The following is a 15,517-nucleotide window of genomic DNA, read 5'->3' on the forward strand; positions in this document are numbered from 1 at the left end:
GAATTTACGCATCGTAGTTTGCATCTACGCATCGTAGTTTGTAGGTGGAGTTTCAAAACTACTCTTATGAATTTACATGTAGCGAAGTACCGCTACGCGTAGCTTATGCCCACTATGCGTAGTTAACATGTGTATTGCATAGTGAACTATGAATGCGTTATTCTCGTCTAACTTTCCGCGTGTGATTGTATGCTTACAAATTTACGCATTGGAAAGGGGAATGTACACATAGAAGAGTTCCCGATATAAGCATTTAAAGAGGAATTAATGCGTAAAATTTTCTGCATACGGGCATAAGCATCTGCATACACTACGCTTTACACTACGCTTAATTGAGTATTTTAGCGCGTATTCTACGAAATGCATGCAAAGCGAATATTTGATTTCAAAGCCGTAGTTTGGCAAAGCGTTATTGCGTAAAACTACACGTAGTTCCAGCGTAACGAAGTTGGCTGACTACGACCATCCCTGATTTGCGAGTCTTTTTAACACATCCCTTAAAATACCCCCTATAACCACTATACATTCCCCTAACTTCGCATGGAGGTACTTAATTAAACAAACATCTCACCCTAATATGTTATTACCTGATATACCTCTCTCCACATTATCCTACCTAATTGATAATATTAACATCCACAAATGGTTATGTGCTGGTATAACAAACATTAATCTCCTACTGCAGAGAACAAATCTCCTACCTTTCTCAGATATCACTAAAATGTATGATATTACTTAATATTGCAGATGTTGTTGATGGCTCAAGGTGTTGTTATGAAAACAATTCTGCCAATAAAAATTATAAGATTTTTTTTTAAAAAAAGGAATACACCATGAGTTTTTTGGGCAGATAGATGGCTCAATAGATAATTTCCATTAGGTTTGATCTGATTTTGATCATTTTCTGTTTAATTTTCTCATAGAAGTGAATGGAAATAGGTTGGAAAATCGATCAGGCAGTAAATCTGCGGAAAAAAAAAACAACTTATCGTGTATTCCCAGTATAACACACTACCCTGTAGATTGTAAGCTCATAGGGTCAGGGTTGTCCTCCTATTGTTACTTATTGTGTTATAATTTATCATATGTGTACTAATTCTAGTGACATCTGAAACCACACATTAACTATGTCTGTAAAAAAAAAAAAATGTAAAACACAAATGATGTCTTAAGTGAATGACAAATTATTGATCCACAATGGTGTTGGGATTTTGACCAACCAACATGGTTGACAACTTTGACAGATAATCATACATTGTCAGTGTGTACAGTGCTATGAATGATTTTTTAAATTATGTGTCCGTAAAGTCTATGACACTAAAACGTCCTGTTGGTCCCTATTACAGCGGTATAAAACACTGACATAATATTCAATAAAAACATGTTTTGCTACTTTTTATATGCCATATGGTTATCATATTTGCATTTGTGCATAGGTATTATTATTCATTTAGACATTATACGTTCCCAAAAGTACAGTTTTTTTGCTTTATGAGCTGACTTTGCATTTTATTCATAACTGGTTTTATTCATGATGTATTGAAGGCAGAAATGCTTTCAGTGTCTGTCTGTGTCCAGCAGCTTCTCCACAGTCAGAGAATGTGTCACATTCCTCACTTGATACATTTAAATAAACCCAAGATAACATTATCTACAACTTTGGATGCGTCCACATTTCTCTGCACTGAACATTGCAGCCCTGTGTGTAGCCCTTTGAATGCTGTTTTAGTAAAATAAAAATGCTGGTTGTATATAATATGCTGTAAATCATTTTTTAGAGCAAAGAAGAAATGCTGGGTTTCATTCCGCTTCAATGGACCAACAGATGTTTTAAAATAGCACACGCACCTACACTTTAAGGCAGGGAACACACTTGCAAAGCTATTTTCCCCTGCGATTCCCGGGTCTCCATCGCCTTTTGCATTCACGTTTTATTGCAAACATTTCCGGCGGCATGTACTGTATGCAAACGTGTTTGACTTGCAGAAAAAATGCAGAAAGCGTACAATTTAAAAACTGTGTGGAAAAACATGAACGCAAAACACAAATGAACGGTAACGATGCACATTTCCTGCACAAGGCTATGGATTTTAATAGCCTGTAGAATCATGTGCATTTTGTCGACTGCGTGACAGAGCTAGTTGCCGGCCACTGCACCTGCGCCACCTTGGCCATCAATCATCCTCGATCACATTCCCGCTGCCGAGGGCATCCTGCGCATATGCAGTAGGAGAAAATCTCATACTGTGCACGTGCAGGACGTTCCCGGTGGACGTTTCCATTCTAATTTTCAGAATGGTAACATTTAAGACATGCATCGAGTGTTCTGTCAATCCAGGGCCTTTGATAAGAAAGAAGGACATTGTTACATTTGATGAAAAAAATTGGCCTTTAGTGCTACTGGTAGTTGTCTGTCGTGTGCCCAAAAAAGCTAGTTGATTATGTACATAGGTTATGATTTTACCCGTGATAAGTCAAGGAATAGAATTTGGGGTGTTTGATAGCTGAGGCCTATGTAGTTAGATTTGTTTTTTATTTTGTGCCAAAATGAACAAGAGTGTAAAAAGATACAATTTTCAAAGTTATGGTACAATTTCAAAAAATCCTGCATAAGTACAAATGTTACACTATGTATATATGTGCTGGGGAGCAGAGTGAAGGGTGCAGTAGAGGGAGGGGAGCAATTGTGCATAGTGAACAGTGCAGCATAGTCAAGGTCACAGGGGAGCAGAGTAAAGGGTGGTGGAGGGCAGAGTGTGGGTGCAGCAGAGTGAGAGGTACAGCAAAGTGAGGGGTGATGGGGAGCAGAGTTAGGGGTGCAGCAGAATGAGGGCTGCTGGGGAGCAGAGCTAGGGGTGCAATAAAGTGGGGGGTGCAGCAAAATCAGGGCACATTTAGGGTGCTAATAGGGAAGCGAAAGGTGTAGCAGGCAGATTGTGCACATATTGAGGATCTGGGAGAAGGGCAGGGAGACACTGTGGGCTGATAGTGAGTCGAATGCAGTATGTCACACATTCTACCTTGCACAGGCTTTAAGCCCACAGTTCCTGTCCTGGTGCAGATAAGACTGTCACCACTACCTTGCCTCTGCAATCCTACACTCCCGCCTCACATCTCCTGCTCTACTCCGGGAGGTGGGGCTAGCACGCTATCCAGCCAGTCTCTATAGATCCTCTCCCCATTGCCTCCCACTGTGCTGTCAAACATTGTACAGGAGGAGGGGAATAGATTCACTTGCACACTGAACACTGGCTGTCAGCATGTGTAATTACAAACAGGACTGCAGAGGACTTGGAACATGTGCATAAGAGGGCTGCCACGGTACCCCTGGGAACTGCTCATGGCGCACCTCCTGGTGTCCCCTTTGTCCTCTGCTTTCCCCATGTCCTCCTCAGTACCCATGTCCTCCGCTGTTCCCATGTCCTTCTCTCTCTTCCTGCAACCTCCTCTTTCTTCCAGCTCCATTCTATGCTGGGTCTCTGAACGGAGATTCAGCCTATAGGGAAAAAGTACGGTAAATTGTATTAGGCTCCCTGCATACTGCTAATCTAATTTGCGGTTCCGTTTCCGATTTGACCCTGAATGCTATCAACAGAAAAACGCAGAAAAAACGCAGCATACAGTAATGATTAAAAATCGGAAATCGGAATTGCATGTAAAAAACGATTAAAAATTGGAATTGGAATCGCATGCAGTGTGCAGGGGGCTTTACGGTGTTTTTACTAGAGTCAATGGTCTCTGTCACTGGGGCCGATCACTGTACTCACTACTATATAGCACAATTGCAGACTTTTTTCCCTCCCTTTTTTTTGGGGGGGGGGGGGGTGGAGTGTGTCTTTCTATGGTCCAAAAAATACGGTAATAGCATTTAGATGCTATAGATTTACATTGTGCATGTAGGTTTTCAGTGGAAACATTCTGTTACACTTTTAATATTGCTGTAAAAAGCAGAAGCTCAATATGATTTGGCAATGTTGTATTCATTTGTAAAACCATACTGACCTTTGATTTATTGGTACATATGTTTTTACATCTTTAAATGATGTTTTGATCACTGAAGTGCATGATCCAGCTTATTTTGCACACATGTGGCTACATGGCAACATATTTTGGATTCTTTTGGTGGATTTTATGTGGGCTAAATAAACAAATAAATATTCTGTTTACATTAACCTCCCTAGCAGGGATGGTCATAGTCAGCTAACTTTGCTACGCTGGAACTACGCGTAGTTTTACGCAATTACGCTTCGCCAAACTGCGGCTTCGAAATCAAATATTCACTTTGTATGCATTTTCGTTGGCTACGCATTCAAATATGCAATTACGCGTAGAGCGAAGCGTAGTGTATGCGGATGCATTAATTTTTCTTTAAATGCTTATATCAGGAACTCTTCTATGCGTATATTCCCCTTTTTTAATGCGTAAATTTGTAAGCATACAATCGTACGCGGAAACATAGAGGCGAGTAACGCATTCAAAGTTCACTACGCAATACACATGTTAATTACGCGTAGTGAGTGTAAGCTACGTGTAGTGGTACTTTGCTACGTGTAAATTCATAAGCGTAGTTTTGAAACTTTGCCTACGAACTACGATGCGTAGGTGCGAACTACGATGCATAAATTCGCACTGGCGTAGTTTCTGCTCATCCCTGCTCCCTAGTTATTAAGGACGAGCCTGCCTAATCCTGAAAAAATAGCTAATAGCATTAAGGGCGAGTCAGGCCTGTCCAGTAATTGCAATTACTCACTTGCGGCGTCGCTGGCATGCGGGATCCCTCATCGGACTCGGCACCTCACAGCTTTTCTGTGCATGGATTCCTGTTTTCTAAGCGGCAATTCCTTGCAGCGATTTCCTCTTCTCCCTTCTTCATCTGCTTCCTGTCCCTCAGCGATCGCATCCCCAGGTGTGTCCCTCCTATGAAGCTGCTGGCGCCCCCTTGTGTCGGGTGCACGCAGCGCCATCAATTCAGGCGGCAAATTACATTTTTTAGTATTGAATCCAATACAAACATTTGTATTGGATTCAATATAAAGAATTCTAAGTGTAAAAAAAAAATGAGAAAAAAAATGTTTAAAGGGAATAAGAGACGCCAGAAATTTTTTTTATACATACCTGGGGCTTCCTCCAGCCCCATACGCAGGGATCGCTCCCACGCTGCCGTCCTCCGCTTCCTGTATCCGCCGGTACCGGGTCCCGTAGTTTCGGTCATATCTAACTTCATCTGGAACGGAAAGCTACATAGAACCAAACACTCAGTTCTCACTATTCCCAAAAGATTTGGAGGGATGGGAGTACCATGTCTAAAAGCCATTTACTATGCAAGGAACATCGAGATATCGAAAGCTTGAGATATCTAAAGCTTGGCGGCACTAAACTAAAGATACTCCGTTATGGGTTCAAATAGAAAGACACCTTATTAAAGGAGACATAAAAAGCTTCCTATTTGCGACAGGGATGAGCAGAAACTACACCAGTGCGAATTTACGCATCGTAGTTTGCATCTACGCATCGTAGTTTGTAGGTGGAGTTTCAAAACTACTCTTACAAATTTACATGTAGCGAAGTAACGCTACGCGTAGCTTATGCCCACTATGCGTAGTTAACATGTGTATTGCGTAGTGAACTATGAATGCGTTATTCGCGTCTAACTTTCCGCGTGTGATTGTATGCTTACAAATTTACGCATTGGAAAGGGGAATGTACACATAGAAGAGTTCCCGATATAAGCATTTAAAGAGGAATTAATGCGTAAAATTTTCTGCATACGGGCATAAGCATCTGCATACACTATGTTTTGCACTACGCGTAATTGCGCATTTTAACGCGTATTCTACGAAATGCATATGAAGCGAATATTTGATTTCAAAGCCGTAGTTTGGCAAAGCGTAATTGCGTAAAACTACACGTAGTTCCAGCGTAACGAAGTTGGCTGACTACGACCATCCCTGATTTGCGAGTCTTTTTAACACATCCCTTAAAATACCCCTATACCCACTATACATTCCCCTAACTTCGCATGGAAGTATTTAATTAAACAAACATCTCACCCTAATATGTTATTACCTGATATACCTCTCTCCACATTATCCTACCTAATTGATAATATTAACATCCACAAATGGTTATGTGCTGGTATAACAAACATTAATCTCCTACTGCAGAGAACAAATCTCCTACCTTTCTCAGATATCACTAAAATGTATGATGTTACTTAATATTGCAGATGTTGTTGATGGCTCAAGGTGTTAGTATGAAAACAATTCTGCCAATAAAAATTATGATATTGAAAAAAAAAAAAAAAGGAATACACCATGAGTTTTTTGGGCAGATAGATGGCTCAATAGATAATTTCCATTAGGTTTGATCTGATTTTGATCATTTTCTGTTTGATTTTCTCATAGAAGTGAATGGAAATAGGTTGGAAAATCGATCAGGCAGTAAATCTGCCGAAAAAAAAACTTATTGTGTATTCCCAGTATAACACACTACCCTGTAGATTGTAAGCTCACAGGGTCAGGGTTGTCCTCCTATTGTTACTTATTGTGTTATAATTTATCATATGTGTACTAATTCTAGTGACATCTAAAACCACACATTAACTATGTCTGTAAAAAAAAAATGTTAAACACAAATGATGTCTTAAGTGAATGACAAATTAATGATCCACAATGGTGATGGGATTTTGACCAACTAACATGGTTGATAACTTTGACAGATAATCATACATTGTCAGTGTGTACAGTGCTATGAATGATTTTTTTAAATTATGTGTCCGTAAAGTCTATGGCATTAAAACGTCCTGTTGGTCCCTATTACAGCGGTATAAAACCCTGACATAATATTCAATAAAAACATGTTTTGCTACTTTTTATATGCCATATGGTTATCATATTTGCATTTGTGCATAGGTATTATTATTCATTTAGACATTATACGTTCCCAAAAGTTTTTTTGCTTTATGAGCTGACTTTGCATTTTATTCATAACTGGTTTAATTCTTGATGTATTGAAGGCAGAAATGCTTTCAGTGTCTGTCTGTGTCCAGCAGCTTCTCCACAGTCAGAGAATGTGTCACATTCCTCACTTGATACATTTAAGTAAACCCAAGATAACATTATCTACAACTTTGGATGCGTCCACATTTCTCTGCACTGAACTTTGCAGCCCTGTGTGTAACCCTATGAATGCTGTTTTAGTAAAATAAAAATGCTGGTTGTATATAATATGCTGTAAATCATTTTTTAAAGCAAAGAAGAAATGCTGGGTTTCATTCCGCTTCAATGGACCAACAGATGTTTTAAAATAGCACACGCACCTACACTTAAAGGCAGGGAACACACTTGCAAAGCCATTTTCCCCTGCGATTCCCGGGTCTCCATCGCCTTTTGCATTCACGTTTTAATGCAAACATTTCCGGCGGCATGTACTGTATGCAAACGTGTTTGACTTGCAGGAAAAACGCAGAAAGCGTACAACTTAAAAAATGTGTGGCTATGGATTTTAATAGCCTGTAGAATCATGTGCATTTTGTCGACTGCGTGACAGAGCTAGTTGCCGGCCACTGCACCTGCGCCGCCTTGGCCGTCAATCATCCTCGATCACATTCTCGCTGCCGAGGGCATCCTGCGCATATGCAGTAGGAGAAAATCTCATACTGTGCACGTGCAGGACGTTCCCGGTGGACGTTCCCATTCTAGTTTTCAGAATGGTAACATTTATGACACGCATCGAATGTTCTGTCAATCCAGGGCCTTTGATAAGAAAGAAGGACATTGTTACATTTGATGAAAAAATTGGCCTTTAGTGCTACTGGTAGTTGTCTGTCGTGTGCCCAAAAAAGCTTGTTGATTATGTACATAGGTTATGATTTTACCCGTGATAAGTCAAGGAATAGAATTTGGGGTGTTTGATAGCTGAGGCCTATGTAGTTAGATTTGTTTTTTATTTTGTGCCAAAATAAACAAGAGTGTAAAAAGATACAATTTTTAAAGTTATGGTACAATTTCAAAAAATCCTGCATAAGTACAAATGTTACACTATGTATATATGTGCTAGGGAGCAGAGTGAAGGGTGCAGTAGAGGGAGGGGAGCAATTGTGCATAGTGAACAGTGCAGCATAGTCAAGGGCACAGGGGAGCAGAGTAAAGGGTGGTGGAGGGCAGAGTGTGGATGCAGCAGAGTGAGAGGTACAGCAAAGTGAGGGGTGATGGGGAGCAGAGTTAGGGGTGCAGCAGAGTGAGGGCTGCTGGGGAGCAGAGCTAGGGGTGCAATAAAGTGGGGGGTGCAGCAAAATCAGGGCACATTTAGGGTGCTAATAAGGAAGAGAAAGGTGTAGCAGGCAGATTGTGCACATATTGAGGATCTGGGAGAAGGGCAGGGAGACACTGTGGGCTGATAGTGAGTCGAATGCAGTATGTCACACATTCTACCTTGCACAGGCTTTAAGCCCACAGTTCCTGTCCTGGTGCAGATAAGACTGTCACCACTAGCTTGCCTCTGCAATCCTACACTCCCGCCTCACATCTCCTGCTCTATTCCGGGAGGTGGGGCTAGCACGCTATCCAGCCAGTCTCTATAGATCCTCTCCCCATTGCCTCCCACTGTGCTGTCAAACATTGTACAGGAGGAGGGGAATGGATTCACTTGCACACTGAACACTGGCTGTCAGCATGTGTAATTACAAACAGGACTGCAGAGGACTTGGAACATGTGCATAAGAGGGCTGCCACGGTACCCCTGGGAACTGCTCATGGCGCACCTCCTGGTGTCCCCTTTGTCCTCTGCTTTCCCCATGTCCTCCTCAGTACCCATGTCCTCCGCTGTTCCCATGTCCTTCTCTCTCTTCCTGCAACCTTCTCTTTCTTCCAGCTCCATTCTATGCTGGGTCTCTGAACGCAGATTCAGCCTATAGGGAAAAAGTACGGTAAATTGTATTAGGCTCCCTGCATACTGCTAATCTAATTTGCGGTTCCGTTTCCGATTCCGATTTGCAATTCTGATTTTCCCTTAATGCTATCAACAGAAAAACGCAGAAAAAACGCAGCATACAGTAATGATTAAAAATCGGAAATCGGAATTGCATGTAAAAAACGATTAAAAATCGGAATTGGAATCGCATGCAGTGTGCAGGGGGCCTTACGGTGTTTTTACTGGAGTCAATGGTCTCTGTCACTGGGGCCGATCACTGCACTCACTACTATATAGCACAATTGCAGACTTTTTTCCCTCCCTTTTTTTTGGGGGGGGGGGGTGGAGTGTGTCTTTTTATGGTCCAAAAAATACGGTAATAGCATTTAGATGCTATAGATTTACATTGTGCATGTAGGTTTTCAGTGGAAACATTCTGTTACACTTTTAATATTGCTGTAAAAAGCAGAAGCTCAATATGATTTGGCAATGTTGTATTCATTTGTAAAACCGTACTGACCTTTGATTTATTGGTACATATGTTTTTACATCTTTAAATGATGTTTTGATCACTGAAATGCATGATCCAGCTTATTTTGCACACATGTGGCTACATGGCAACATCTTTTGGATTCTTTTGGTGGATTTTATGTGGGCTAAATAAACAAATAAATATTCTGTTTACATTAACCTCCCTAGCAGGGATGGTCGTAGTCAGCTAACTTCGCTACGCTGGAACTACGCGTGTTTTTTTGCAATTATGCTTCGCCAAACTACGGCTTCGAAATCAAATATTCACTCTGTATGCATTTTCGTTGGCTACGCAATAAAATACGCAATTACGCGTAGAGCGAAGCGTAGTGTATGCGGATGCTTATACCCGTATGAGGAAAATTTTCCGCATTAATTTCTCTTTAAAAGCTTATATCAGGAACTTTTCTATGCGTACATTCCCCTTTTTCAATGCGTAAATTTGTAAGCATACAATCATACGCGGAAACATAGACGCCAGTAACGCATTCAACGTTCACTACGCAATACACATGTTAATTACGCGTAGTGAGTGTGAGCTACGCGTAGCGGTACTTTGCTACGTGTAAATTCATAAGCGTAGTTTTGAAACTTTGCCTACGAACTATGATGCATAGGTGCGAACTACGATGCATAAATTCGCACTGGCGTAGTTTCTGCTCATCCCTGCTCCCTAGTTATTAAGGACGAGCCTGACTAATCCTGAAAAAATAGCTAATAGCATTAAGGGCGAGTCAGGCCCATCCAGTAATTGCAATTACTCACCTGCGGCGTCGCTGGCATGCGGGATCCCTCATCGGACTCGACACCTCACAGCTTTTCTGTGCATGGATTCCTGTTTTCTAAGCGGCAATTCCTTGCAGCGATTTCCTCTTCTCCCTTCTTCATCTGCTTCCTGTCCCTCAGTGATCGCATCCCCAGGGGTGTCCCTCTTATGAAGCTGCTTGCGCCCCCTTGTGTCGGGTGCATGCAACGTCATCAATTCAGGCGGCAGATTACATTTTTTAGTGTTGAATCCAATACAAACATCTGTATTGGATTCAATATAAAGAATTCTAAGTGTAAAAAAAAAAAATGAGAAAAAAAATGTTTAAAGGGAACCAGAGACGCCAGAAAAAAGATTTTATACATACCTGGGGCTTCCTCCAGCCCCATACGCACGGATCGCTCCCACGCCGCCACCCTCCGCTTCCTGTATCCGCCGGTACCGGGTCCCGTAGTTTCAGCCAGATGGCCAGTCGGTGTCAGCATGCGGCCAATTGTCCGCATCACAGGGGCTCCCGGCATACCCTTACTCGTGCGGCTTCATACTGCGTATGGAGGGAGCCCCTGATCATGCGGACAATTGCCCGCGTCCGCCGGAAGTGACGGGACCCGGTACCAGCAGATCCAGGAAGCGGAGGATGGCGGCATGGGAGCGATCCAGGCTTATGGGGCTGGAAGAAGCCCCAGGTATGTATGAAATCTTTTTTCTTTTTCCATGTCCGGCGTCTCTGGTTCCCTTTAAGTAAAAAAAAAAAAAAGTTGTTAATGATAATTTAAAAAAAAAAAATAATAAAAGTTTGCTTTTTATATTGTATGCTGGTGGGCAGCTTGCAAGACCACAACTTGCAAGGGGACTGCAAAAATTCTTACAGTATAAAAAAACGCCGAAACAAAAGTACCACTTGTGGCACAAAAATTACAGGGAAATTAAATACTAGAGAGGCCTTTGAACTTTGAGTTTGAAAAGCCATGTTATAGACCAGTGCTTGCATAACTTATGTTTTGCAGGGTGTGCATAAAAATAGCACCTGTTAAAAAGGGCATCAGATATAAATTGATAATTTTATAAATTGGGTGCCAGTAAATGCTGTAAAATAGTGCTTATATTACTGATATAGTACTTTTCTCCACTGCAACCTCTATTTTTGTGTCTAGTAAAATGGGTACCAGGAAAAGCGATACAATATCGGTTAATTTACCAATATTCTACTACTTCATTCCTATAGTAAAATATTGGTAACATTTGCCAATATTTTACTATGACCTAACCTCTTTCTACTCTCACAAAGAACCCTCCACTGATAATGCCTAAGTAACCATAACCCCCAGTGAGTGCCTGACCTTAACCCCATGGGCAACTAACCTTTATGCCATGGAGGACAACTAGCCTTAACCTCCCCTCCCCTTCCCTTCTGTGGAAAACTAACCTTAACCCCTTATCCTAACACTTTTTGAACATGATGGAAAACAAAGGTTGTATGAAATATACCGTATCTGGCAGACATTAATATCTGTATATTTGTTTGTGTTATGTAGATGAGCACATTATCATTTGTGTATTAACTAAGTTCAGAATTGAAAATGCTGACCATTGTGGAGTCAAAACTTAAAATATGAACACATTTTTGAGAGCAAGTATAGGTCAATCTTTTAGAAATGATAATTCGTAATAAAAGGGTCATAATGCACAATAATTATTAATAACTGGTTATTGAAAACCATATATTTTGTTTGAAATAGAAGGTTGATGGTAAAAAGTGATTTTTTTTCATCAGTATTACTGTGGTGCCCATATTTTAAAAGCAATAAAGTTGTTTTATATTTACGTGGAGCCCTTTTTATACAGTTACCGTCGATAGAGAAAAGTTTGTAATGATGTGTTTAGTAAACACGGTTCTTAAAAATCAATTTTCACAACTACATATCATGTAAAAAAAAATGATGTCTTCAATGCAAGCTACTATAGTTAAAATTTTACAGACTGTTACTTCGAAGTCAAATTATAATGAGCAAAAAAACCTAAATTCTTTAACCTCCCTGGCGGTTAATTTTTTTTTTCCTAATTGAAAAAATCCTTTTTTAAAGAAAAAAATTTTTGTTTCATGTAAAGCTACCAGAGTGGTAGCTACATGAAACACCACTAGAGGGCGCATGTGGCCCTCTAGTCCGATCGTCGCCGGCATCTATAGCAAACAGGGGAACGCGTATATAACGCGTTCCCCTGTTTGGCTTCTCCTGTCGCCATGGCGACGATCGGGATGACGTCATGGACGTCACCCGACGTCCTGACGTCAGGCACACCCGATCCAGCCCATACCGCTGCCCGGAACTCATTGATCCGGACAGCGCAGGACTCTGGCGGGGGGGGCCCTCTTCAGCCGCTCAAGCTGTGCGCGCGGCTAGCAAAGTGCTGGCTGCGCGCACAGCAATTTACAGCACACAAATCGCCCCACCAGGAGCTCAGCTCGGGCTTACCGCCAGGGAGGTTAAACGTATTTTAATAATTTAATGTATTATTTTATTTACTAACCTTTTACAGTAATGCACAAGAACATGGTACAGAAATACGGCTTAAATTACTTTAATTAAAAAAAAAATCAAGAGGCAATTTGTGCTCTCCATTCAGCTCAGCTCACAAAACAACAGTACTCCATAATATGTTTTTCATGTTAGAAATATTACTTTTTTCTGTTTATTTGATTAACCTTTTTATTTTTAAAGCTTTATTATTCTGAAATTATACCAACTTTTCTCAAATGCTGTGTGAGATCTGTGATTATTATCACCCGACAGGAATTTTTAGCTTGCTACGATGATGTTAAAAGTTCTCTCAAAGTAGCTTGCTGATTGTTCTATGAATTTTATTGAATGTAATTATACCATCCTATTCTTCTAGGAAAATTACACAGACATCATGGAAGATTCTTGATGTATATTAAGTGGATCAGCAGCTGGGATGTTACCATGTGAACCTAACTAGAACATTTTTAGCAGTAGATATTTCTCTTCAGGGTGGTTAATTATCTTAATTACTTGCATTATCTTCTAAGATCCAAAATTACTTATTTCTCCATTTGTTGCCAAAAGGAGTAGCATTTTTTTCATTCACTCTACAAGAGTATATCAAGAGATTAGTTGTTACATATTTATTTTGTTTGGATTTCAAGCAGAAAAAAAATATTTGTTATGTTTTGTTTGCAAACTTGAGCTGCAGTGGTGCTCAAATACCCCTTTTAAAAATTCGAATTTGGTCGAATTCGAATAGTAAATTATTCGAGGTCAGTCGAATATTCGAGTCGAATATTTTTTACTATTCGATTCGACCTCGGACTTCGAGCTCACTATTCGAGTCGGTATTCGAGCTCACTATTCGAGCTGACTATTCGAATTGGCCCAAAATAGCTTCCAACACTTGTTTTGAGGGTGAATGATGCAAGAAACATCTTTTTTTCCAAGTAACAACAGCAAGTGATTATGTGGGGATGTTCCTTTAAAAAAAAATGTGGAAAGAGAAGTTGTGTCCTTAATTTGGTTCAGTAGTGTAGTGTTACTGTATATACTTGTTCTTCTTCTTCTTTATCTTTCTTAATCTTCTTCTAGATCTTCTTCTTCTTCTTCTTCTTCTTCTTCATCATCTTCTTCTTCTTCTTCATCTTCATCTTCTTCATCTTCTTCTTCATCTTCTTCTTCTTCTTCTTCATCTTCTTCTTCTTCTTCATCTTCTTCATCTTCTTCATCTTCATCTTCTTCATCTTCATCTTCTTCATCTTCATCTTCTTCTTCATCTTCTTCATCTTCTTCATCTTCTTCATCTTCTTCTTCTTCTTCTTCATCTTCTTCTTCTTCTTCTTCATCTTCTTCATCTTCTTCTTCTTCTTCTTCATCTTCTTCATCATCTTCTTCTTCTTCTTCATCTTCATGTTCTTCATCTTCTTCTTCATCTTCTTCATCTTCTTCTTCATCTTCTTCTTCTTCATCTTCTTCTTCTTCATCTTCTTCTTCTTCTTCTTCATCTTCTTCATCATCTTCTTCTTCTTCTTCATCTTCATCTTCTTCATCTTCTTCTTCATCTTCTTCTTCTTCATCTTCTTCTTCTTCTTCATCTTCATCTTCTTCATCTTCATCTTCTTCTTCTTCATCTTCTTCTTCATCTTCTTCTTCATCTTCTCCTTCTCCTTCTTTTTCAATATCGTCTTCTTCTTCTTCTTCACGTATTTCTCTTTTCAAATTTTTTTTTAAAGAAATGCAGCTATTTTTGAGCGTAACAAATAGCTGGTGGGCGCACGCATGTTGGAAGCGCCATTGTATGTGCTCCCTGGCAGTGGAAACACAAAGACAGCAGGAGGTAAATTCAGCAGCAGGAGGAGGAGGATGAGTGTGTGGCAGCAGGCAGTCAATGAGGCAGGCAGCTCGCCGTGACATAATAGCCCTGGTACCTAGCGGTGATACCAGGGCTGTAAATAAACACAACAGGAGGTCCCAGACAGCGGTCGTGCAGCCCACATTGTGTCCAATACACAACTGGGACAACACAGTTTTCAACCCGGGCACCTCAGAAAAATTAAACCTTTTTTTTTTTTTATTGGTTTTTTTTGGTTTTGGTTTTACAACCAATATAGCTATTGTTTTGACGTAATAGCTGGTGGCAGAGTGGCAGCAGAAGGTAATTCTGTGTACCCTGGCAGTGGGAAACACAGACAGACAGCAGCAGCAGGAGGAATGGAGGAGCAGTGTGAGCAGCTATTGTTGTGACGTAATAGCTGGTGGCAGAGTGGCAGCAGACGGTAATTCTGTGTACCCTGGCAGTGGGAAACACAGACAGACAGCAGCAGCAGGAGGAATGGAGGAGCAGTGTGAGTGTGGCAGCAGGTAGGCAGCGTGACATAATAGCCCTGGTACCTAGCGGTGATACCAGGGCTGTAAATAAACACAACAGGAGGTCCCAGACAGCGGTCGTGCAGCCCACATTGTGTCCAATACACAACTGGGACAACACAGTTTTCAACCCGGGCACCTCAGAAAAATTAAACCTTTTTTTTTTTTTATTGGTTTTTTTTGGTTTTGGTTTTACAACCAATATAGCTATTGTTTTGACGTAATAGCTGGTGGCAGAGTGGCAGCAGAAGGTAATTCTGTGTACCCTGGCAGTGGGAAACACAGACAGACAGCAGCAGCAGGAGGAATGGAGGAGCAGTGTGAGCAGCTATTGTTGTGACGTAATAGCTGGTGGCAGAGTGGCAGCAGACGGTAATTCTGTGTACCCTGGCAGTGGGAAACACAGACAGACAGCAGCAGCAGGAGGAATGGAGGA

This window comes from Hyperolius riggenbachi, chromosome 1 (assembly GCF_040937935.1).
Source record: "Hyperolius riggenbachi isolate aHypRig1 chromosome 1, aHypRig1.pri, whole genome shotgun sequence".
NCBI classification, from domain to species: Eukaryota; Metazoa; Chordata; class Amphibia; order Anura; family Hyperoliidae; genus Hyperolius; species Hyperolius riggenbachi.